The following is a 25,462-nucleotide window of genomic DNA, read 5'->3' as shown; positions in this document are numbered from 1 at the left end:
ACGTATTCATTTATGTCTTAATTGTAGTTATGAACAAAGAAAATCCAAAAGGCCATCAAATCCTTGTCTGCTATGATTAATGCTTATATAGGTAGAGATTTGAAAAGAGGTTTTAATTCCTTTAGAGAGATAAGAGATGTATCCAGTGTGGGCTGCGGCTCAGGGCGAATGAACAGATACTGATTCCATATTGAAGTATAATATTTAGGAGACTTGAACAAGTATCATACTCCCTGGCAAATGTACATTGACCTATAAATAGAAGAAAAATATGTGTATATATATTTTGCTTTATAACACACAAGCTGTGAGTGCTGCTGTCAAGATAGGAAACTTTGGCAGATGCTCTTCCAGAATTCACCAGTTTGGTAACATCTCTTTGACTATGGCTTTGGAGTCTTCTGGGAAGAGGAAGTTAGAAAAGGAGAATTCATTCTCCACTGTGTGCTAAGAGGAAAGAGGTATTATTGATAGATACACACATATGTATTCTCATATTATATACATATACACATTTATGTATGTGCACGTGTATATATGTACACATACATATGTTGTAGATATATGCATACTTACATAGACCTAAAAGTGATCAACCCTTGTGGCAAATGCAAGTTGAGTATGGGGACCATCTCATGGGGGTATCATACTTCATGAAACTGAATTGTCCTTCATAATACTTTATGGGGGGATCACCCTTTGTTCTGCTACACATAATCATGCTACATGTTGGGCACCTGTTCCATTAAAACTTTACTTTTTATTGAATCATCCATTTTCTAAATATCAGTACACATAACCAGATCTTATATTCTCACATTTGAGTCAGTTGTGTGATTATAAAGGTATGGTTACTGATAGAAAAGTATCTGCAAAAGGTAATTCTTTTTTTTTTTTAAGCAATCGGGGTTAAGTAACTTGTTCAAGGTTACACGGCCAGTTATTTCTGGGTGTGGTGTTGAGTATCTGAGCCCAGATTTGATCCTCAGGTCATCCCGACACTGGAGCTCGTGCTCTTACTCACTGAGCCACCTGGCCGCCCCCTGCAAAAGGTAATTCTTGCTCAGCTGGGAATATTATGTTTAAATGGAAAATACCATTAATGCATGCATCAATTATTCTAAAAGATTTTATAGATATGAGAAAGTAGATGAGGATTTGTAATTGTTATATCTTTGCCTGTTTTTTGTTTGCTGTTAGAGGCAAAATCTATAATATTTTTCATTTTTGCATATTGATTCTTAGAGAGTATTTGAAAGATTATTCTTAAACTCATTAAAATAGATTGTTAAAATTTTTATATGTAATTGGGAAATATTTGACAAAACAAAAATATGTTATGAAAACAGATCATTGGTATCTTTTGGTTAGAGTAACTATTTTATATTTTGTGTCTGTAAGGGTTATGGGATTTAAAGATCTTCCATGCCCCGTTGGACTTGCTGACGTAGCAGGAAGGGGTGGAGCAAAAGGAAGCGGAAGCCAAGCTGGAGTTCCTGTGGTGGCTGGTGGCAGCAGCGGCAGTGGCAGTGGCAGCAGCGGTAGCGGCAGCATGAAGCCCTTTTTGAGTTAGCCAGAATTTCTGCTAAGGACTCCTGCTGAGGACTGCCAGGGGCCGGAGCTGCTGGGAGCGCGCTTCCTGGACGCTGGATGGTTGCTGTGAGTGGGGAGAGGAGGACCTTTGCCTGAGGTAGCCTGTTCTGTTTCAAAGGCTTGAAAATGTGGGTGCTTTCTACTTTATCTACCTGTTCCAATGTCATAACTACTCTGATGGCTTTCACTTTGTGTTTTTGGGACTCAGTCTTTTGGTATCTTAATAAATTTTCCAGCTTATTCCCCCATATGGCAAGCATGATGTATTTTGTGATGGATAATTATATCAGCATATTTGTAATCTCCATAGGCATTGTGAATATGGCATTGCTGATACAGTGTCCACTTTCATCATCCCAGGGACAGTGGACTCATTCCATTCAGAATAGTTTCACATTTTATGAAATCTGGAATGATCCTAATTTTTCAGGGTTCTTGGATTTAAGGTGATCTAGAGAGAGATGGGCACTTTTGGGACCATTTCTGTACCAAAATGTACCTCAAAAGTCTAAAGTACTATTTTGTGTGTGTGCTAGGGTAGAGCTAGGTAAGTGTATCAGCAGTGTATTCAGGAAGCATAAATATTTCTAACATTTGAGTATAAATCCTAGAGTTTTAAAATGCATCCTGTTGCTGAAACTGAGCTATGCCATATTCTTGTGTATGTGTGGGTGTGGGTGTGCGTGTGTGTGTGAATGGGCTGAAATGTTTGCTTAGTAGTCTTTCTAAGATTATTACTTCCCTAAGGGCCTAGCCTGCTGTGCCAGTAGCTGACAAATTCTGTCCATCTTGTGTGCTATGTAAATCACAACGTACTGCTAATGATAAGTAAATCTTCCTTGCCAACCTGAGGGGTCTTAGTAGCTGAAACTAAGAGGGTCAGATTTCAAGTTCGAGGATATTGATTCAAATCCTAGCTTCCCAATTACCACCTATGTGACCTCGGCAAAGTTCACCTGGCCTCATTTTCTCTCTAATTATTGTGCTTTTCCTATAGCTCAAGTGCCTCTTCCAGCCCTAGGTTTATCTGAGAGAGAAAAGAAAAACTACAAAAACAATAAACAAAAAAACCAAGAAGATCTTTTTTTTTTAAGCTGAAGAATGTAAATTGGGGTTGGACCTGTGATTTCATCTATGTAGGGAGCTCCCAGAGGTGAAACTCCCTCTACTGGTTCAAACCAAGAGTTTGTCTGTAATTTATAGTCTCGAAGATTTACTTGGGAGCACTGAGAGACATAATTATTGCCCATGGTAAGAAAGCTAGCATGTGACTGAGGCAGGTCTTAAGCCCGGGTGTTTTATGACTCTAAAGACATCCCTCCAATTACAACATGAGGCTGCCCCTCCAATTACAACATGAGGCTGCCTCTCCAGGGTTTTTGGAAAAAATAAAGCAAACTCTCCCCATTTTCTGAAATTAGCACCTTGTGAATAATTCCTTATTTGTGTGAAATATAGCTGCCTCCATCCAGTAAGCATAACTTAAAAGATTGGAATGACAGAGGAGTGATTATAGAGTCACTGACCTTTAAATGTGGGGTGGATCACAATGAAACATGGCATCATTGGAATTTATCTTGATTCTCTTATAGAAGATATTCTGCTTTAGAGGAAAAAGGGAGAAAGATATTCCATACACACCTGGAATGCTTCCTGTCTTCCTTAGCTACTTTTCATCTTCCTCTGATAAGCTAGCCTAGAATCTAGAAAACCCTGGATAGAGCACTGGGACAGGCATCAGGAAGACTTGAGTTAAAATTTAGCCTCAGTTACTTACTACCTGTGTGATCGTGGACAAGTTCCTTACTTCTGCTTTCCTCAGTTTCCTCAGGTACAAAATGGAGATAATAGCACCTGTCTCCCAGGTTGTTGGAAGGATCAAATAATGTAGTATCTGTAAAGTGCCTGTCATGTAGCTAGTGCTATATAAATGCATATTCCTTTCCCTTTTCTATTCCAAAATCGATCACTTCATTGAACAAACATTTAATAACAAGCTGCCATATGTCAGGTAATATTAGATGCTGGGGATACAAAGACAGAAATGAGGAAGTTTTTGCTTCTAAGAAGGTTATGTTCTAATGGAGGAAAGAGAATATATACAGAAAAATAATGTAAAATATATATAAAGTAAATTCAAAATATTTGGAGGGGAGGAAAGGAGAGATACTTCCTACGGGAATCAGAATCAGCCTCTTGCAGGAAGTGACTTTTGAACTGAGCCTTGAAAGAAATTAGAGATTTTAAGAGGTGGAGGTAAGGAGAGAGTACATTGCAGCCTGTTCCTGGAGAAGGAAGATGGAATGCTGGGATGTAGGACAAACAGGCCATTTTGGTTGCAGTTTAGGGGAATGAAGGAGGGCAATATGTTATAAATCTGGACAGTTACACTAGGCTTAGATTGTGGTGGGATTTAAATACTGAATGGAGGATTTCATTTTTTGTCTAGGGATTGCCCCGGACCTTTTTAAGCTGGAAAATGATGGGGTCAGACCTGTGCTTCAGGAATTTCACTAGAGCAAAGAAGTGAAGGACAGGTTGGAGGTAGGGAGACCAATTAGGAGGCTATTGCAAAAGTTCTGGCAAGAAGTGATTAGGGCCTAAACCAAGGTGGTGACTTTATGAGTGGACAGATGGGAGAGAACTTGTGGAGAAAGAATTGACAACACTTTGGCAGCTGATTGCATATGAGGGATGAAAAAAAAGAAAGTCAAGGATAATTTGAGTTTGAAAACTAGGTGATTCCAAAACATCTTTACACCATCAAAAGAAGGAAGTCTCCACTGGTTTCTATTCATTTACTTTAGAGAGCTCTTATCAGGACTAACGAAATGCTGGGCAATTAGGTGGCACAGTGGATAGAGTATCAGGCCTGAAGTCAGAAAGACTCATCTCCCTGATTTCAAATATAGCATTAGACACTTACTAATTGTGTGACCCTAGGTAAGTCAATTATGCCTCAGTTTCCTCATTTGTAAATTGAGTTGGAGAAGGAAATGGAAAACCACTCTAATATCTTTGCCAACAAAACCCCACATGGGTTCATAAAGATTCATAAAGACATGACTGAAAATGACTGAACAAATGCTGCCAAGTGAACTCATTATTCCCAGGGTGTGAGCTAGATGAATTTGGAAATGCACTGATTCCATAAGACCACATCTATTGATTTCCATCCTAGGTACACTAATGCCCTATCATTTGAGATAAAACTTGAGGTGTATTACTTCTTTTAGATAACTAGGACTCTAATTTAGGGAATTTCATGTTACTTATTAAGGTGCCTAATTTATCCCTAAGAAGTAGCTTATTCAGTAAGAATGCTGCAATCTTCAATCCAGAAGGGCCTTTAGACATCACCTAGTCCCAGTCCTTACTTTTACAGATTAGGAGACTGAGGTCAGGAAGGCCAAATTTCTCCTCTGGTAATGGGTGCTACGATGGAATCCTTATTCATTTTGATTTCCTCTGGATAAATGTGCTCTTTCATTCAATGAGTTCCTAAATTTGTACACTGTCATGATTTCCAGGAAGGAGTTTTCCCCACAGTAGTATTATAACAATTTCTAGGAAATCTTCCTTATCCTCCTATCACATTGTTAGTGATAAAGAACTACTCCCTAGGACCCCCAAGTTGCCCAATTCTCTGTAGTACAATACTCGTAAAATGCTTTGAGGTCCTCAGAAGAACATACTATATGTTGATGGCCCCTTGTTATGGGTACTGCTTTCTAGAGAACAGATCATAACCCAGTCATGCCTTTTCATCATCCATAAAAGCCTTGTCCTTCTTTCATAACTTCTGGAAGTTAGGGCTGTCATCCAATGGGTTGGGGACCTTCTTCTGGAATTCCTGGCATTATATAGGTCAATACTGTGCATTTGTTAATGATCTCACTCAAGGCCTCTACTACTTCCTTTTACAGACATAATCCCATTCAGCGATACCTTTTATGCTGCTTATTGCGTATAATTCATCACTAATTAAGTGCTGCGCCCTATATTTTCCAGCCATTCAGTATTTTCCCCATTGAGTTATTTTGAGAATTAATACTTTAATTCCCTAAACACTGTGTTGCCTCTAAAACAGACCTTTCTACAGACTTAGTCTAATCTCTCTTCTCCACACATTTCCCCCCTTTAGTGTCTTTTACTTCCTTTTTCAGCACTTATCAAGAACTTTAATGAGAATGTAAATTTGATATTTCCACTGGCATTAATGGGCAAATTATCTCATTATATAAATCAAATAAAAACTGAGCAAATATTTATCTACTTATGATATGCCAGACACTGAACTAAACCCTAGGGGTTAAAAGAAAAAAAAAAGGAAAAAAATACTGTTTTCATGGAGTTCACATTCTAATGGTGAGCAGCATGTAGAAAATGAGAGTGTTGTTTGAAGAGGACCAATAATATTACAGGGTCATATCTTGACTTGTACATGAATTGAAACTTACAGAGTGGATGGAGGGTAATCCCAAAGAGTAAGTAACTAATAGCTGGTAATACTAGGAAATAATTATGGAAAAATTCGAGCTGTGACTTGAAGAAATCAAGAGAAATTAAGAGGCAGAGGTAAGGAAGTAGAATATTTCAGATACAGAAAACAGTGCAAAGGCACAGAAATAGGAGAGGTGGTATCACATTCAAGGCATAATAAAACTTTGTAGCTAGATCATAGAGCAAAGTATATACAAAGAATGACAAATAAGAGGAATTTATGTTGTCATCATGTAAGTAATAGGAAGTCATTGTGGTTTATTGGGTGAAGGAGTGATACATGCCAATAATCTATGCTTTAGGAAAATCACTTTTGCAGCTGTGTGGAGGATAGATTTTCTTTAACAAATTGGTAGATGGGCTGTATACAGTTGATTTAGAAATGTCTCTTACATTGTTAATCAGACATTTGGTATCTGATGAGATATGCTCAATGTCGTTTTTTTCTGGTTCTGTTATTTGAGGTTTTCCATGTCTAACATCTTCAAATTCTCTTCTTGGGGGAAAATATAGGAATAATATTTTCACAGAAGGATTCTCTGTAGTATGCAGGCCTTTTAGATTTCTAACTCCTGCACTGCATTTTCCACCATATTTTTTACCATCCTCTCTGATGACCGTCTTTGCAATGAAGTCATTGAGCATTAAATATATGTGTTAGTTTAATTTGAAGGGTTTTATTTAGTTTTTCCTAGATTTTACTCTTCTGCTCATCCTCTGTAACAGATGTTGATATTTAAACTGCAATTATGTTTATAATGGCTTCTTTGTTTATACTTATTAAGTTATTGTTATTCAAGATGATCATATTCCATGAAATGACATTTTAGTTTCATGTAATCTTTTATTTGCCTCTTCAGGAAAAATCCACAAAGCACCCTTACATTAATTAATGTTTGTCACCTATTTGTTTTCTAGTTTTGAGTATATTGAGAATGTTAAGATTGATGATCAGTTATTCTGGTAGAATGTTCATTCATTGGTTATGGAACAATGATCTCCCCTTTAGGGTGCCAACATATAAGTTAATAGTTATAGACAGTCTAACAATGAAGGGGTTCTGAGAATTTTTTGGTCCTGTTTCCATTGCTCTGACACATGACAGAAGGAGCAGAAGGGTATTGAGGCCCATTTTTTACTTTTTTTATTTCATGAGTTACCATAGTAAATGGTAAACATAGTAAAAAAAAATCACCAAATGACCAGCCTATTGGTGAATTGCCTCTTCATGCTTAGCTAGGATGATCCTTAGAAAGAAAGTGGAGGAGTAAGTATTTATATAGTGTCTACTATGTACTAAGCATAGTGTTAGCATTTTTAACAGATATTATCTCCTTTGAAATTCACAACAACTCTGAGAGGTAGGTCCTTGATATCATTCCCATTGTATAGTAATGGAAACTGAGGTAAACAGAGGTTGAGACTTGTCCAGAGTTACATAGCTATTAAGTGTCTATGGTCAAATTTGAACTTGGGTCTTCCCATCTCCAGTGCTCTATCCACTACACTACCCATTGCCTCTGAAAGAAGACAGTGTCTGTCACTGTCAATGACAGTGACATTACCTGTCATCGATACTAGGCCCAAAGACTTTCCAGCATGGTAGTATCTGGTAGAGTTTTCACTCCATTGACATAACTTTTAAGAATTCAGGTTGCAATTAAGCACATAAATACTTCGTTCTTTTAATATCTCTTTTTAGTCCTAAATCTGCACCATGTTGAAAGAATGGAATCTTGGAATCACCTCAGTTTTGTGGGACAGTCAATGAAAGAGAATTTATAGAGTAAGGCATACTAGCTACATTCATTCAAATTGGGTCCCTGGGTTTGGTAAGGCCAGGGTCCATCATGTCTGCCAAAACCTTTTACAGATTCAAGCAAAATATCTTCCTATTTATCCTGAATTGACCAGGTTAGGTCTTTGTAGAATCTATCTGATTTGAAGAATTCTAATATATCACTGTTGTAATTGTTAACATTATTATATTAATAATGATAGTTTCCAATTAATATTATTATTGATAATGATCTCGATCTCTCTCTCTCTCTCTCTCTCTCTCTCTATATATATATATATATATATATATGATGTTTTATAACTACAAAGAACTTTAACTCATTTGATATTAATGCCAACAAGTCAGGCATATAAAAATTAGAGATAACATAATGCTTGGAGGGGTAGCTTACACATAGACAGGATGACAATCAACACTCACAAAGATTTTTGACAGGTTAGAATCTTGATCTAAATCTAATCAGATGACATTTAATAGAAGCTATTATAAAGTGTTGAACTTCAAAAAGGAAATTCATAAGAACAAGATGAGGGCATGGGATTGGGGAAGCATGACTAGATAGCATTCCCCTGCAAAGCTTCTAATGATTTTAACAAACTGCAAGGTTACTGTTAGTCGACAATGTGATACGGTATCTAAGAAAGAAACGTAGGCAGTATTGAAAAGCCTAAATTCTAGGAATCAAGAGATGAGAGTTGTGCTATTTTCTGAACTAGTCAGACAACATGTGGAGTACTAAGTTCAATTCCAGACATTAAACTGGGAAAGACATCAATAAACTGGAGAGTGTCCAGAGGAGGGTAGCCAGGGTGGGGAAGGGCCTTAAGTCCCTTCTATATGAGGAACTGAAGGGACAGGGGTTGGTTTTTTCCTTTTCATTTTTTTTAAAATTTTTTGGTCTTTATTAATTTGTTCATTTACTTTTAGTTTACAAGATTCAGTTCCACAGTTCTTTAAGTTTCAAATTTTCTTCCCCTGCCTCTCCCCTCCCCCCCCCTCCATGGTGGCATAAAATCAGGTATAGGATCTGCAAATACTTCCACATTAAACATTGGTCAGGTTATAAAGAAGGATTGTATTGGATGGAATGAACAATGGGAAAGACGAAACAAAACCAAACAAAAAAAGAGAGAAAGCAGGTAATTTGCTTCAGTCTGCATTCAAACTCTGTTCTTTCTAGTTCTTTCTCTGAAAGTAGACATCTCTTTCCATCACAAGACTTTTGGGGTTGACTTATAACCCTGCATTGCTCAGAAAAGTCCAGTCTATCAAAGTTGGTCGTCACAAATATGTTGTGTCTGTAATTGTGTACAAATTTCTCCTGGTTCTACTCTTCTCACTCAGCATCAGTTTGTATAATCCTCTCCAGTTAAATATGAAGTCCATCTGCTCCTCATTTCTTATAGCACAATACTATTCCATATACCATTCATATACCACAACTTGTTTAGCCATTCCCCAATTGATGGGAATCCCCTTAATTTCCAATTCTTTGACACCACAAAAAGAGCTGCTATAAATATTTTTGTACATATGGGTCTTCCTCCCACTTCTATGATCTCTTTGGGATACAACCGTAAAAGTGGTATTGCTGAGTCAAAGTGTATGAAATTATATACAGTCCTTTGGACATAGTTCCAGATTCCTCTCCAGAATGGTTGAATCAGTTACCAACTCCACCAACAATGCATTAATGTTTCAATTTTTCCACATCCTCTCCAGCATTTGTCATTTTCCTGTTTTGTCATCTTAGCCAATCTGACCAGTGAGATGTGGTACCTCAGAGTAGTTTTGATTTGCATTTCCTTAATCAATAGTGATTTAGAGCATTTTTCATATGCTTATAGATATCTTTAATTTCTTCCTCTGAAAACTGCCTGTTCATATCCCCTGACCAATTATCAATTGGGAAATGACTTGTAGTCTTATAGATTTGACTCAATTCTCTGTACATTTTAGAAATGAGTCCTTTATCAGAGACACTGGTTGTAAAAATTCTTTCCCACTTCCCTCTTAATCTTGGTTACATTGGCTTTGTTTGTACAGAAACTTTTCAATTTAATGTAATTAAAATTATTCATTTTGCATTTTATAATGCTCTCTAATTCTTGTTTGGTCATAAAGTCTTCCCCTCTCCATAAATCTGACAGGTAAACTATTCCTTGCTCTCCCAGATTGCTTACAGCATCAGCCTTTACACCTAGATCATGCATCCATTTAGATTTGATTTTGGTATACAGTGTTAGATAATGGTCTATGTCCAGTTTCTGCCATACTGTATTCCAGTTTTCCCAGCAGTTTTTGTCAAATAGTGAGTTCTTATCCCCAAAACTTGGGTCTTTGGGTCTATCAAACAGTAGATTACTATAGTCATTGACTGCTGTGTCTCATATACCCAGTCTATTCCATTGATCCACTACTCTATTCCTCAGCAAATGCCAAGTAGTTTTGATGACTGCTGCTTTATAATACAGATTAAAATCTGGTATTGCTAGGCCACCTTCCCTAGCATTTCTTTTCATTAATTACCTTGATATTCTGTAACTTTTGTTCTTCCAAATGGATTTTTACTATTTTTTCTAGCTCTATAAAGTAATTTTTTGGTAAATTGACTGATATGGTGCTAAATATGTAACTTAATTTAGGCAAAATTGTCATTTTTATATTATTATCTCAACCTAGCCATGAGCAATTGATGTTTTCACAATTAGTTAGATCTGACTTTATCTGTGTGAAAAGTGTTTTGTAGTTGTATTCATATAGGTCCCGGGTTTGTTTTGGCAGGTAGATTCCCAAATATTTTATAATGTCTATGGTAACTTTAAATGGGATTACTCTTTCTATCTCTTGCTGTTGGATTTCATTTGAAATACATAGGAATACTGAGGATTTATGTGGGTTTATTTTATATCCTGTAACTCTGCCAAATTTATTTATTATCTCAAGTAGTTTTTTACTTGATTCTCTAGGATTCTCTAAGTATATGATTATATCATCTACAAAGAGTGATAGCTTAGTCTCTTCTTTGCCTAATTTGATTCCTTTTTCTTCTCTAATTGCTACTGGTAATATTTCTAGTACCAGATTGAATAAGAGGGGTGATAGTGGACATCCTTGTTTCACCCCTGATCTTAATGGAAATGCTTCTAGCTTATCCCCATTACATATAATACTTGCTGATGGCTTTAAATAGATGCTACTTATTTTAAGGAAGGCTCCATTTATTCCTATACTTTCTAGTGTTTTTAATAGGAATGGATATTGTACTTTGTCAAAAGCCTTTTCTTCATCGATTGAGATAATCATGTTGTTTCTGCTGGCTTTATTGTTGATATGATCAATTATACTGATGGTTTTCTTAATATTAAAACCATCCTTGCATTCCTGGAATAAATCCTACCTGGTCAAAACGTATTATTCTTGTGATAATTTGCTATAGTCTTTTTACTAATATTTTATTTAAATTTTTTTGCATCTATATTCATGAGGGAAATTGGTCTATAATTTTCTTTCTCTGTTTTATCTCTTCCTGATTTAGGTATCAGTACCATGTTTGTGTCATAAAAAGAATTTGGTAGGACTCCTTCTTCACTAATTTTCCCAAATAGTTTGTAGAGTATTGCAATCAACTGTTCTTTAAATGTTTGATAGAATTTGTTAGTAAATCTGTCTGGCCCTGGAGATTTTTTTCTAGGGAGTTCACTGATGGCTTGTTCAATTTCTTTTTCTGAGGTGGGGTTAAGTAATTTACTTCCTCTTCAGTTCATCTGGGCAGCTTATGTTTTTGTAAATACTCATCCATTTCACTAGATTGTCAAATGTATGTGCATACAACTAGGCAAAATAATTCCTAATTATTGTTTTAATTTCCTCTTCTACCTTCATTGGAGGTAGATTCACCCTTTTCATTTTTGATACTCATAATTTCGTTTTCTTCTTTTTTATCATATTGGCTAAGGGTCTATCAATTTTATTGATTTTTTCATAAAATCAGCTCTTAGTTTTATTTATTAATTCAATAGTTTTATTAATTTCAATTTTATTAATGTCCCCTTTGGTTTTCAGTATTTCTAATTTAGTATTTAATTGAGGATTTTCAATTTGTTCTTTTTCTGCCTTTTCCAATTGCATGCCCAATTCATTGACCTCCCTTTTCCTCTAATTTATTCACGTATGCACTCAGGGATATGAAATTTCCCATAAAAACTGCCTTTGCTTCATCCCACAAGTTTTGCTATGTTGTCTCATTGTTGTTATTCTCTTGAATGAAGTTACTGATTGTTTCTATAATTTCTTGTTTAACCCACTCATTCTTTAGGATTAAATTGTTTTGTTTCCAATTAGTTTTTAGTCTATCTTTCCATGGCCCTTTATTGCATATGATTTTTATTGCATCATGATCTGAGAATTTAATATTTCTGGCTTTCTGCACTGAATTGTGAGGTTTTTATGTCCTAGTACATGGTTGATTTTTGTGTATGTGCCATGTACCTCTGAAAAGAAGGTATATTCCTTTTTATCCCCATTCAGTTTTCTCCAGAGATCTATCATACTTGCCTTCTCTAAAATTCTATTCACCTCCTTAACTTCTTTCTTGTTTATTTTGAGGTTGGATTTATCAAGTTCGGAGAGGAGGAGATTGAGGTCCTGCACTAGTATAGTTTTGCTATCTATTTCTTCCTCTAATTCCCTTGCCTTCTCCTCTTGGAATTTGGATGCTATACCACTTGGTGCATATATGTTAAGTAATGATATTGCTTCATTCTCCATGGTGCCTTTTAGCAAGATATAGTTTCCTTCCTTATCTCTTTTAATTAGATCAGTTTTTGCTTTTGCTTTATCTGAGATAAGGATTGCTACCCCTGCCTTTTTTACTTTAGCTGAGGCATGATATATTTTACTCCAGCCTTTTACCTTTACCCTGTGTGTATCCCCCTGTTTCAGATGTGTTTCTTGTAAACAGCATATTGTGGGTTTATGATTTTTAATCCATTCTGCTATCTCCCTCCCTTTTATGGGAGAGTTCATCCCACTCACATTCACAGTTATGATTATTATCTCTTTCCTTCCATCCTATTCCATCTCCTGTTTATGCTTTTATTTTTCTCCTCTTCTTCCTTCCCTTCCTTAAGAGTTTTTCTTTTGACCACTGCCTCTCTCAGTATTTCCTTCTTATCAGCCCCCCTCTCCTTTCCTCCCTTCCCCCTTCTTCCTTCCCTTTTAAACACTCCCTCTTTTGTAGCCCTCCCCCCCTCCTACTGCCTGTAGGATATTATAGATTTTTATACTTAATGTAGCATGTTATTTCTTCTTCGAACCAAGATTGACAAGGACAAATCTCATGCAAAGCTCTTCTCTTTCCCCTCTTTCCCTCTATTATGATATGTTTTGTGTCTCTTTCCAATAGAGTCCTATACTTAACTGGCATAACAGCTCATTTCCACCTCTGTCTTCAGGCAGGTTAACAGAAGAAACCTATTTGGCTTAGAGGAGATACTGATGTCAGAACCCATATTGGCTACACCACTTATCTCAGAATTTGAATATATTCAAACTTATATTTTTCCAATTATTTAATATACTTGAGATCTATCTCCCTGACAAGTTTATAAGTTCTTTGTAGCCTTAAGTTTATTTTATAAACTTTTTTATGGTCAAAACACCCAATTCAGTTCTAGGAACATAGTAGATATCAACTCCCTTTCCTAGATACCATCCTCCTTTCTGGATTGTTTTCCCTGTTAGAATATAAGCATTTCGAAGGCAAGGGCTCTCACTTTTTTTTTCTTTTTTTGGAAGGGGGAAGGCAAGACAGTTGGAGTTAAGTGATTTGCCCAAGGTTACACAGCTAGTACGTGTGTCAAGTGTTTGAGACTGGATTTGAACTCAGGTCCTCCTGACTCGAGGGCCGATGCCACTGCGCCACCTAGCTGCCCCATGTACTTTTCTTTTTTCAGGGAGGCTGTTTCACGTTTGTATTTGTAGACCCGGTGCTGAGCACTTAGTTAAGTGCTTAATAAATGTTTTTCATTCATTCAAAAGTAGCTTGTTGATTGGAATCTATGAACTTACTATCATAATTGGGAAGACAATAAGAGATTCTCTAAAGTCAGCACTAAAACAATTCTCCTTTATTTGTTTCTTCTAGGCTCCTCTTTCCTCCTGGAGAAGAAAATGGCACACCAGTCCAGTATCTTTGTCGAGAAAACCCCAAACGGAGCACAGAGAGTCAGATGTGACTGAAATAAATGAATAACAACTCTTTATTTCACTTATGTAAAAAAGAAATATATTAGTCAGAAGCCACATTCAGATCATCATGTTAAGAATACCATATTTGTATAATTCTTGATTAGCTAAATTTGAATATGGGTAAGGATTGAGGCGGCTAGGTAGTGCAGTGGACAGAACACTGGGCTTAAAGTCAGGAAGATCTGAACTCAAATCAGGCCTCAGGCACTCATTAGCTATGTGATCCTGATCAAGTCACTTAACCCCTATTTGCTTCAGTGTAAAATGGGGACATATTGGAGAAGGAAATGGTAAATGACTTCAGTATCTTTGCCAAGAAAAATAGATCACATAAAGCCAGACACAATTGAACAACTGAACAAAAACAAGGAATGAGAAGAATAGAAATTGAGATTTTGAAGAGAAGGATTAGCCTTTGACTATCTCTAACTCTATCCTGTCATACTTAGGAAACATACTTAGGAACAGCTTGTCTTAAAAATATCCATTTTAACCTGTCCCTCTTTTCCCTCAACCCTAAATCCCCCTTTTTTGCAACTTATAACTCCTAGTTCCATGCTCTGGGGCAAAGACTAAAAGATTTGGAAACCATTGATGTAGTCAGTTCTTATTAAGTAAGTACTACCCTTGTAAAGTCATATTTCAGTCACTCCACTAAGACTTGATGTGATACTAAATCTTAAATTTCAGAATTTGAAAATACTTGAGGTCATCCAGTCCAATTTAAACCTGAATAAAAGCCTCCTATACATACCTGAAGAACTGTCTTTTGCTTTAAGATCTTAATATACTATCTTACAAATGAATCCATTCCTTGTTTAGCTCAATTGTTAAGAGTTTTTCCTTATATCAGTCTCTGTCCCTTTGTAGCATTCATTTATTGTTCTAGGGGTGTGATGGAGAAAGCTCTGGGACTGCTGTCAGGAAGACCTAAGGTCAAACATAGCTTCAGACAATTATTTTCTATGTGACCCTGGGAAAGTCATTTTACCTTGCATTGGTTTCCTTATATGTAAAATGGGGATAATAATAGTACCTCCCTCACAGTGTGAGTCTCAAATGAGATAATAAATGGAAAGCACTTAAAACAGTGCCTAGAATATCATAGGACTATATAAATGTTGTTGTTTCTGCTTCATTCTCAAACAGGACCAATGACATAAAACAGTGTTGTCTTGACTTGCAAGTGAATTGGATTTAAGTGAGGCAGAACTGTGAAAAGTCATCAGCCTCTCTCTCTCTCCTCCAGAGTCATCGGGAATCCAATGGCAAGACATGTATCAAGAATACTGACAGTGGCCTCAGATGCAGTGGGAGACCTTGGCCTTTTTAAGCTACGTCTTTCCCAGGTCTTAGTTTGTCTGAGGCAATACCTATTCAGCGGTTAAAAACTAGGTAAGAATTGAGGCAAAAAATAGTCTAGTTTGACTTAAGAGAATCAAGCTGGGAGGGAAAACCCTTAGACTTTCTCCTGTAAATGTTAGCTATTAAAGATAGATACCATGTATTTGCTAAGTCATCCCTTCATCAGACCAAAAACTTCTATTTCATTCAACCAGTCGATATTGGCATGAACCTGAAATATTTCCTTATTCTGGATTTCCTCATTTATAAGTTCTCTAGTTTATTCCTAAAATTCAAAATGTTACATCCAAAATTCATCACAATACTCCAGATGCAGCTTGACTGGGGATAGAATACAGTGGGAATACCAATGCTGCCCAAGATTTCATGAACTTTCTTGGTTGACATAACACATAGTTGACATATATTGAGCTTGTAATCCGCTAACATACTCAGATCCTTTTCAGAAGACTGTGGTCTAGCCAATAATTCCTTCATCAGATTTGATCCATAAAGTTAGATTTTCTTGTTCATTCCATTTACTACCCATATTTTGTAACTTTGTATGTAAATATATGAGGCCCTTAGTTTTATCATAGTTTTATTCCTTGAATATTAATTCATGCAAATTATGTGTTTTCTGCTAGTCCTATGTTTTACTTGGTACTCTCTATAATATATGACTTTGTGCATTTATGGGGACCTTGTTTTCCCTTCTTTTCATTTTCAATTTGAAATTATGTCAGGGAAAGTAAGGGAAGGGAATAAGCTTTTATTAAGTACCTTCTGTGTATGAGGCACTGTGCTAAGTGCTTTACAAATATCATTTGATCTTCCATCAGCCCTGGGAGATAGGTATTATTATATCTCTACTTTATAGTTGAGGAAACTGAGGCAGGCAGAAGTTGTGATTTGTCTAGGGTCACAGTAAATAAGAATCTGAATCCAGATTTGAATTCAAGTTTTCCTGGCTCCAGGATTGGAGCTCTATTGTCTTCAGCACCTAGCTGCCTCTAATGATAGCCAAGATTTCTATAGTACATTTAGGTTTGCAAAGCCCTTTAAAACTTATTTCTTTTTATCCTTAAAACAACCCCGAGAGGAAAATGCTAGTATTATCCCCATTTTACAGCTGAGGAAACTGAGGCAAGAAGAGGTTAATTGACTTACCCAGGATCATACAGCTAGTAAATGTCTGAGACTGGATTTGAACCCACTGCACCACTTAGAACAACTATATATAATTATCAGTCCTACATTCAGTTTACTCCATCCTTATCCAAGAGCCTTTACTTAATTTATAAAAAAATAATTTATGGAATAAAACAAATATTTCCATAACAGCATAATAAAAAAGATGATTGTACATGAAATTGCAAATCTACTATACATATATATGCATACATACTCTAACTTGCTATTTCTTTCAAAAATACAACAAAATTATCATGTAAATTTCTTTTTTTTTCTTCCCCACCCAACTGTACACTAAGAATCCAAATTCTATTCTTATATTTGATATCAGAAGCTCACAGAATCATCAATCTAGAGCTGGAAAGGACCTCAGATAAATCTAGTCCAACCCCCTCATTTTTTCAGATATGGAAACTGAGGCCAGGAAAGTTGTGACCTGCCCCACAGGTAATACATGTCAAAGGTGAGATTTGAACCCAAGTCCCTTTGCCTCTAGAGCTTGGGTACTTCACAGTGTAGCACATATCTTCACAGAATCAGAGAATTGTGAAATTTTAGAATTGGAAGCGTTCGCCATACATCTGAGTTCATCCTACATCCTACATCCTGCATCGAGGCTCAATATAGAGTTCAACCTGTTCCTGAAAAGAAATTCCCATTATAACATAGATGATAACTGGTGGTCCAACCTGGAATATCTGCCGCCTCCTGAGGCAGTCCATTCCACTTAGAGAGAGCTGTTGTTCCTTAGGAAGTTTTTTTCCGGACACCAAGCCTCAATTTGCTCCTTTGAAATTTTCCCTCTTTAGTCCCGTTTCTGCCCTCTGGGGCAAAACCTAAGAGAACTAGTCTCTCTTCCAAATGACAACCCTTAAGAACTTGAAGATAGCTATCCTTTCTTCCTCCTCCTCTTACCCCAACTTCTATTTTCTAGTTTAAAGATCCTTAAAGGAAGTCAAGACCCTTTGACATCCTGGTTGCCCTCCTCTCAATAACATTCTCTAGTCTTTGCTAATGTGATGTCTGGCACTGAACATAATTCTGTTAGAAGTGATCTGACCAGGGCCAAGTCCAGCTTTGGTGGGTGTCTCCTCATTCCTCATGACAAAATATGTCCTTTGCCTCTTTTCAGGTAGCTGGAATTCTCAGGAACTTCTTTGTTTACCATATAACACCAGTGATTCAGATTGAATTGGCAATTCTTTCTTGTCTGCAGATGTTTTTTCAAACTACTGCCTAACCATGTCTCTCCCATAGTTTTTATTCACTTTCCAAACCTCATTCCCCTAAATTGCCTACTTTCTAACAAGAGTAGAAATACTGGAGATAATTTTAACTGATAGGAGAAAGATGAAATCCAAGTTTAATGATTGCCTGTATGCTGTATAACTTTACAAAATGAAGTCAATATCCAGATGTAAAGAGAGTCCTGTGATTCTATATAGCCAATTAATCAAACAATACATTTATTTTACCAAAACACCAAACTGATAGCTATACTTCCAAATCATCTGTTAAGAAAGCCCTCAGAAATGTTAATGATAAAAAAGAATTAATTTCCTTCATTTTGAATTAATTTCCTACACTGTTTGAGCTTGTTAAATGGAATCTAAAGTAAGGAAAAGACTTTTATATTACATATGTTTAAAGGGAATAGGATCGAGATTACAAATATGAGTCAGTTTAAATATTTTTAATTAGGCAAAATTAAATCTGAAAAAAAGTCTAAACCCTCCCCCTACACAATGCTCAGAGCAATCTCAAATACAAAACAAAATAAACATGTGGAATTAACATATTAAAAAATTAATGAAAAGAGTGAGCCTGGCTGTAAATACTCAGCAGACAAGGTTTTGGAATATAAGTTGGTAAGATTTCCTAAGGAGATGTTTACCCTGAGAGGTAATGAATCCTGGCAGTATGTCAGCAATTTGAAGAACTTAAGAAATTCAACCTCTTAGTTGGTCAATTTAACTTGAACATGCTGACATGCAGAAATTTTTAATGCTGTTACTCCATGGAGTCTGGCAAACTCTTTGAGATTAAATTACACCTATTTTTCCTTAGGTATCCCTTATAAACTTCTCCTTTTGACTCTAGGACAACACCTCCTTTTTAACATATCCAATATAGCCGTCAATCCCCAAACATGAACGAGTATAGGAAAAGAATACTGGAAAGCCAGACACTTGAGACATATACTCATAAAATATTTTAAAAGCTTTTTTATATACAAAGATAATGCCATAGACACAGCAGTGGGCCATTTGTTTTGAATTGTGTTTTTTCCGGTACCGGTGTGACCAATTGCATGAATATGTGTGATGGATCCTTGGGATTAGTCTGTGGCTACAAAACAAAGCCTTGGCAATTAATACCAAGACCTTGACCTGATTAGCATTATACTTCAGCAACTGCCAGCTAAATGAAGATTATGTAGACAGAAATAGTTATAATAAGTATGAACAAATACATTTCTCCCAGTTTTAATTCTTTTTTCCTCAAATTCATTTTGTTCATACATATTCTAATTTCATTTTCAGAAATTCTTTTTTAAAAATGTGTCATTTAAAATTGGTGAACTAAGGTTTCCTTCTGTTAGCTATATAAAAGCTGTGAAAATGAGGGCATTTCAGAGCAATTTATTGACTCCAGAGTAATGAATATGTTGGAGGAACTTAAAATAGCCAGTATCAATACTTAAGAAAATATTTTAGGGCCAGTTAGGTGGCATAGTGAATACAGTACTGGCCCTGAAGTCAGGAGGAGCTGTGTTCAAATAGGGCTGCAGACACTTGACACACTTACTAGCAGTGTGACCTTGGACAAGTCACTTAACCCCAATTGCCCTCCCTTCCCCTCAACCCCCCCACCCCTGCCAAAAAGAGAAAAAATTTTTTTTCCATAAGAGCATGGGAAGGGCATATTTTACAGTGGGTTATTTTGTGTAATTAAAGTAATAATATTTGCGTGGTTAAGTTGCTACTTGTAAGGAACACTGTATGGAGTTAGGAAGACCGGAGTTTGAATTCAGGATTAGATAGTTACTGGCTATTTGACCGTAGGCAAGTCACTTAACTTCCATCTGCCTTAATTTCTGTATTTGTAAAATGGAGATATTAATAGTGCCAACCTTTCAGTGTTGTTTTAAAAATAAAATGAGAAAATATTTGTATGATGCTTTGCTAACCTTAAAACACTATATAAATGCTAGTTATTATTATTTTCAGAAAGGAAGTATAGCTTTCATTGGCTGCTTGTCAGTTTTCATTGGCGGAATGTCTCAGGGATTCAGTCTTTAAACATCCTCAAAAAAGACCTATCACAGTCAATCAAATAATTTCTTGTATTTAAAACATCTACTAAGAAAGGAATTCCAGAGTTGTTGAAATTGTATTTGTTCTGGGGAACTTTTTTATACCACAGGATGCAGATATTAGTTGTTACTATACAATATGAATATTAGTACTGGACAGAAATGATCCCATTATCATTTGACAATCAGGTTTTAATTTTATACATAAATATATGTGTGTACAAACATAAAGAATGACACTGTCAGAATGTATTTGATGGCCTTTTGGTAGACTAGGTTACATTACATTTACTCTCTTTCTCTTGGTAATTACTTCAATAATTTGAACATCACCATTTCCTAGAGAAATTTAACTAATACAAAAAAGTCACCACAGTAAGGATAACAAAAGAGCCAGGAAGGCAGCCAACATTAGATCTTGCCAACTGGAGAGAAACAGCCCCAGGCAACACTGTTTTACTGTAAAAGCTCATCTACAAAACACCATGCAGATGGAGCATGAAGATTGTGTATGAGCAGTGTTACGTCACAGAACAGGGAGAAAAGGAAAATGAGCTTGCAGAGAGCTTGGTAGGTAATGCAGTTAATTCAGATGGTCACAAGATGAAATGAGGAAAGCACAACTGATAGACAAGAAATGGGACAGATTGTATTAATATTTTTGTAGTGATATATTCTCACCAGCTAACACTGGCTTAGAATCAGGAAGACTCATCTTCCTGAATTCTAATTTGGCCTCAGACACTTAGTAGCTGTGTGACCCTGGGCAAGTCACTTAAGCCTGTTTGCCTCAGTTTTCTCATCTGTAAAAATGAGTTGGAGAAGGACATGGCAAATCACTCCAGTATCTTTGCCAAGAAAACCACAGGTGGGGTCACAAAGGTTGGATGTGACTGAAAACGACAAGAAAAACGACACACCTTTAAAGTATCAAGTGTTTGGGGGTGTGAAGGAGGTCTAGCAGCTCTGGTGTGAAGGCTTGCTGAGCCCTTTTCAGGGCTGCTCATCTACATATAGTGTCCATCCGGTATTCAGATCTCGCTTGTGGTTCCAAGAAGCTGTAGTATATGCAGTGGTCTGCCCCTGGTTAACTGTCTCAGCAGATGGGCTACACCAGGTTGAGGGTAACTGATGAGCTGCAAACCTGTTGGTGAGTTAGGGGAGGTGTCTACACCAAGCAAGTGAAGACTTTCCTCAGCACAATGGGTGGATTAGAACAGTTTGTTCCAATGGCCATGAAAGCAGCTGAAGCAGGTGCTGTGGAAAATTTAGAGCCTGGTCAGACATTAAAGAGGCCAAGGTTATCCACTGCAACCTAGTCATCCAATCAGCAGTCATCCTGACTTTTTTCTTGCTACTGGACATTGATAAATCTGGAAGAAAAAGTGAAGATGACGACTGTTCAACTTTGTCTTATTAAATCCACTTCACTCTCAAGTTAAAACATCACTCTGTGATGTCATTGGTCCTCCTTGGAAACAAAGGAGATACATATGTATAAAGGATACTCCATCTTGCCTTCTCAATATGTAAGGGAGGAGGTGGAGGGAGGGATGGGGAGAGAGAGAGAGAGAGAGAGAGAGAGAGAGAGAGAGAGAGAGAGAGAATGTGAAATTAAGAATAAAATAAAAGATCAGAAACAATCAGAGACAAACAGGTCAGCTTGGCATGTTATAAATTGACGTGTTTCTCTAGCTTCCTTTTAAATAACAGAATAAGTACAAATCAGTTTTATAAGAGAACTGGAGATGAGCCTTGAAGGGAGTTAGTAGAAGCAGAAGGTGAAGCTGAAGAGGGACACGGGAGACAGGTGAAAAGATGAGGACAATTATGTTAATGGTTTCAGTACATTAACAAAAGGAAAGTTGCACATTGAATTTATTATATGTTCAAAAAAGAAAAAAATCTGCGTATAATAGATATTTACAGTTTCACATACAATCTTCTCTGGCTTTATATATGGAAAAATTCATTTTACTTGGTGTTTGTCAAGTTCAGAATAAAAAATAAATAATATTTATAAAAATAGTGACTGTCAATTTAATTTTTTCCTAGAGACTGCCTTACCTGGAGAAGATTACTGATGAAAGAGGGAAGAGAAGGAGAAGGAGGAGGAGGAGAAGGAATTTTGTATTTCCCTTTTGTTCCCTCACATGGCCAAGGTAGGCAGGTTGACTCAATCCAAGTCTGTGATTCTTTTTCGTTGACTAATTTTTGATTCCAGAATGAATAGCTGTTGTAGTGTGAGGGGGTTGTATATGGGAGAGGGGTAATAAATAGCACATATTTAACTCAAAAGGTCTGAGCTCTCAAAGGGAACTTCTAGGACTTTAGGAAACAGCTGGACCTCTGTTTATCCAGTGCTTCCCAGGAACCCATTTTATTTCACTGAAGATGAAGTACTTAGAAATAGTCACAAATATTCATAGTCCTTTATCAGATCATAGTAGCACGAGCCTCTTCTATAAGCAGCGTCCATGAGTCAGCAAAAGAAATGTGGTTTTTTGCCAGCAAGTTTAAAGAGCATAGAAATCTAGAAGAAAATCATACATTACTATGCGTCACTCTTGTGTCTCAGCTTTGGGCAATATCCCCTTTTTCCAGGTACCAACAGGTTGGATGTTTTATCAGTACAAAGAGCTGAGGAATGCTTCCTGGAATATTACATTCATAGGATTATAGAGCTAGATCTGGAAGTGATCTCAGAAATCACATTGTCCAACTCCCTCATCTTATGGATTCCTGGGGTGGGGAAAGTCCCCAGTGCTAAGAAAAGGGTCTTTTCTTAAACATCACAGATACTGTCAGTGCCTCTGGCTTTGGATGTCACAAGGCCTACAGACCCTAAAGTCCTTCCTGGGGTGGGGGAAAGGGAAGGACAGGAACCCCTAGAGCTCATTTCTCTTCTCAGTTCTTCTCAATTTTCAGTTCAGTCTTCAGTCCAGCAGCAGCTGCCCTGCCTCCACAATGCTTATCCCAAGAAGTTCAGACTTTCCCAGCTAGTGTTTTTCCTTATATACAGTATTGCTCCTCTCTGTTCAGCCCCTTCCTGCTACATCAGCAACAGGGGTTCATACCTTCTGTTTCTTTAACAGAGGCTTCATTTTAAACTAGGTGCTAAGTACCTCTTAGTTTTCCAATACAAAGGGATCTTCAAATTTCATACCATTACCCATAGTCAGGATGATTTAGCAAGTCACTTAACCTTGCTGAGCTGACTTAGAGGTAGCCATGAGCCTCAAAGGAGCTGATGCTTGTAAAGTAGTTTACAGACTTCAAAAGAACATTGGATCATGAGTCTCAAGCTGAAAAGTACCACAGAGACTAAGCAGTCCAACCACCTCATTTAATAGATGAGTCTGAGATTCAGAGAGGTTCAATGACTGGCTCATCACATGTGTAGAAAGTATTGGAGGAAGGATTTGAACTCAGACCCTTAGATTCCTAAGGCAGTGTGCTTTTCATTATAAAACACTTATAAATATCAAGTATTTATTTTCAATCACCATTTAAATTAAGAAACAGTCTCAGAACTGGGAAGGATGGGGTTTAAGGCCCAACTCTGACACATGGTGGCTGTGTGAACCTGGGTGAGTCTTTTCCCCTTCATTACTTTAGGCAGCTGTCAGCTGAAGTTTCAGAAAGGGTGCCAATATGTATTGGTAGAAGGATTTTCCTCACCAGGAACTTCTCTATACCAGTGAAATTACAGACCCAGTCCCTATTCCTTTCTGTATTTTAAAATGAAGTATATGGCCTGACATCCCAATGTGCTGAGGAATATAAAATTATCCTTAATAATAAGTCATTGATCTGGAACTAAGGTTATATGTGATATGAGATTATTTATTTTCCTCATTCTCAAACCATTTGTTTTGAAAAACACTGAGGGAAGACTTAAGATTTGTGTTTTGTATGCATGCCAAGATTTTTGTGGCAAGTGTTTTTTCTGGCAGGTGAATTACTTCTGTGTTGATATAACATGCAATGAATGCATGGTGTCCATGTCTGTGCAAATCCCACAGTCACAGATAAGTGTGTGTCTGCCCAGAGTGCTTTGCTCCTGCTAGCTGTGCCGGTTCAGTAATCTTAAATTAACTCACTGAATTTTAAGTGACCTTCCTTGCCTGTTATCTTGTTCTTTACTCAGTCCTCCCTCCCCACTGTGATAAGACTGACTAAACTCCCTATCAAGTATCTCATTCAGAGAGTTTACGGTGTGGTGTGCATGGGAAAGCAGGGAGGGATCAGGGAAGATGCTCTTTCTGTAATCTAGACCTTCTCTGCTTTACATAATGGCATACACTAAGTATCAGTAATCACAAAAGGCAGTGTGGCGAAGAGGAGAGGGTAAGGAGAGCCCTAGGATCAAATCTCAGCTAGGACACTTGCTAGCTTGATGGCTCAGGGCAAGTTGGTCAGCATCTCCAGGTTCCAAATTCCTCCTTCATCTATAGAACAAAGGAGTTCGACCTGATGACCTAAAAAGCACCTTCCAGCTTTATATTGAGCGTCTTGCGAACAAAATCAAGACCCAGGGAGATTAAACCACTCGCAAAAGTCCTAAAGGTAGTAAGCAGCAGAGGCTGGATTTCAACTCAAGTTGTTCCTTTGACTCCAAAGCCATTGTTTTTTCTATGGTGCCACAATGCTCACAAATTCTTACTGGCTTAGGGAAGAGACTAGAAAGAATCTTCTTGATATGAAGTGAGGATTTAGAATCAGAAGCCATCTTTGAAATCAAATCAAAGCCTCTTGTTTTATAACTGGGGACAGTGAGGTCCAGAGAGACTAAATTAAAAGAAGGGAACAAAGAGGGTGAAAGGCCTTGAGATCATTCCAAGGGAAGATGGTTGAAGGAACTGGAAATGTTTATCCTGGAGAAAAGAAGAAATAGAGAGCACATGATAGCCATCTTTCAAAATTTGAAGGGCAGTCATGTCAAAGAGGAATTAGATTTGTTTTGCTTAGTTTCAGAAAGCAAAACTAGGTACTTTGGGGTTGAAGTTGAAGAGAGAGAGAGAGAGTTAGACTTGATGAAAGAAAAAAGCTTCTTAGTGTGACTAGGTAGCTCAATGGATAGAGTGTTGGGACTGGAGTCCATAAGACCTGAGTTCAAATGTGACTTCTAATACTTAGTAGATGTGTGAGCCTGGGCAGGTTACTTAACCATCTTTGCCTCAGTTTCCTCATCTGTAAAATGAAGTGCAGAAGAAAATGGCAAACCACTACAGTATCTTTTCTGAGAAAACCCCAAATGGGGTCAGGAAGAGTTGGACTTAACAACAAATAAAATGCTTAAAACTGTCTAAAAGTTAGATCTATTGCTAGAAGAGGTAGTAGGTTCCCCTTCCCTTGAGGCTTTCCATTAGAGACTAAATGGGACTGAATATTGTTTCTGCCACTTACTAGCTATTTGAAAAGTCTCTCTCTCTCTCTCTCTCTCTCTCTCTCTCTCT

At 37.1% G+C, this 25,462-nt stretch overlaps 1 long non-coding RNA gene across 1 annotated transcript; it reads left to right on the top strand.

The window, feature by feature from the left end:
• The first annotated feature begins 899 nt into the window (after positions 1 to 899).
• Positions 900 to 22,167, top strand: LOC138170444 (uncharacterized). The gene is made up of 5 exons (XR_011170629.1): positions 900 to 1,052; positions 1,402 to 1,721; positions 14,046 to 14,763; positions 15,399 to 15,544; positions 22,059 to 22,167. It is a non-coding gene; the product is annotated as an uncharacterized lncRNA (long non-coding RNA).
• Positions 22,168 to 25,462: the final 3,295 nt, after the last annotated feature.

This window comes from Petaurus breviceps, unplaced genomic scaffold (genome assembly GCF_028583685.1).
Source record: "Petaurus breviceps papuanus isolate PSGF00001 unplaced genomic scaffold, PetGlider_PUasm1.0 126, whole genome shotgun sequence".
In the NCBI taxonomy this organism is placed as follows: domain Eukaryota; kingdom Metazoa; phylum Chordata; class Mammalia; order Diprotodontia; family Petauridae; genus Petaurus; species Petaurus breviceps.
The sequence above is the reverse complement of the archived record's forward strand: the minus strand, read 5'-3'. Positions and strand labels throughout refer to the sequence as shown.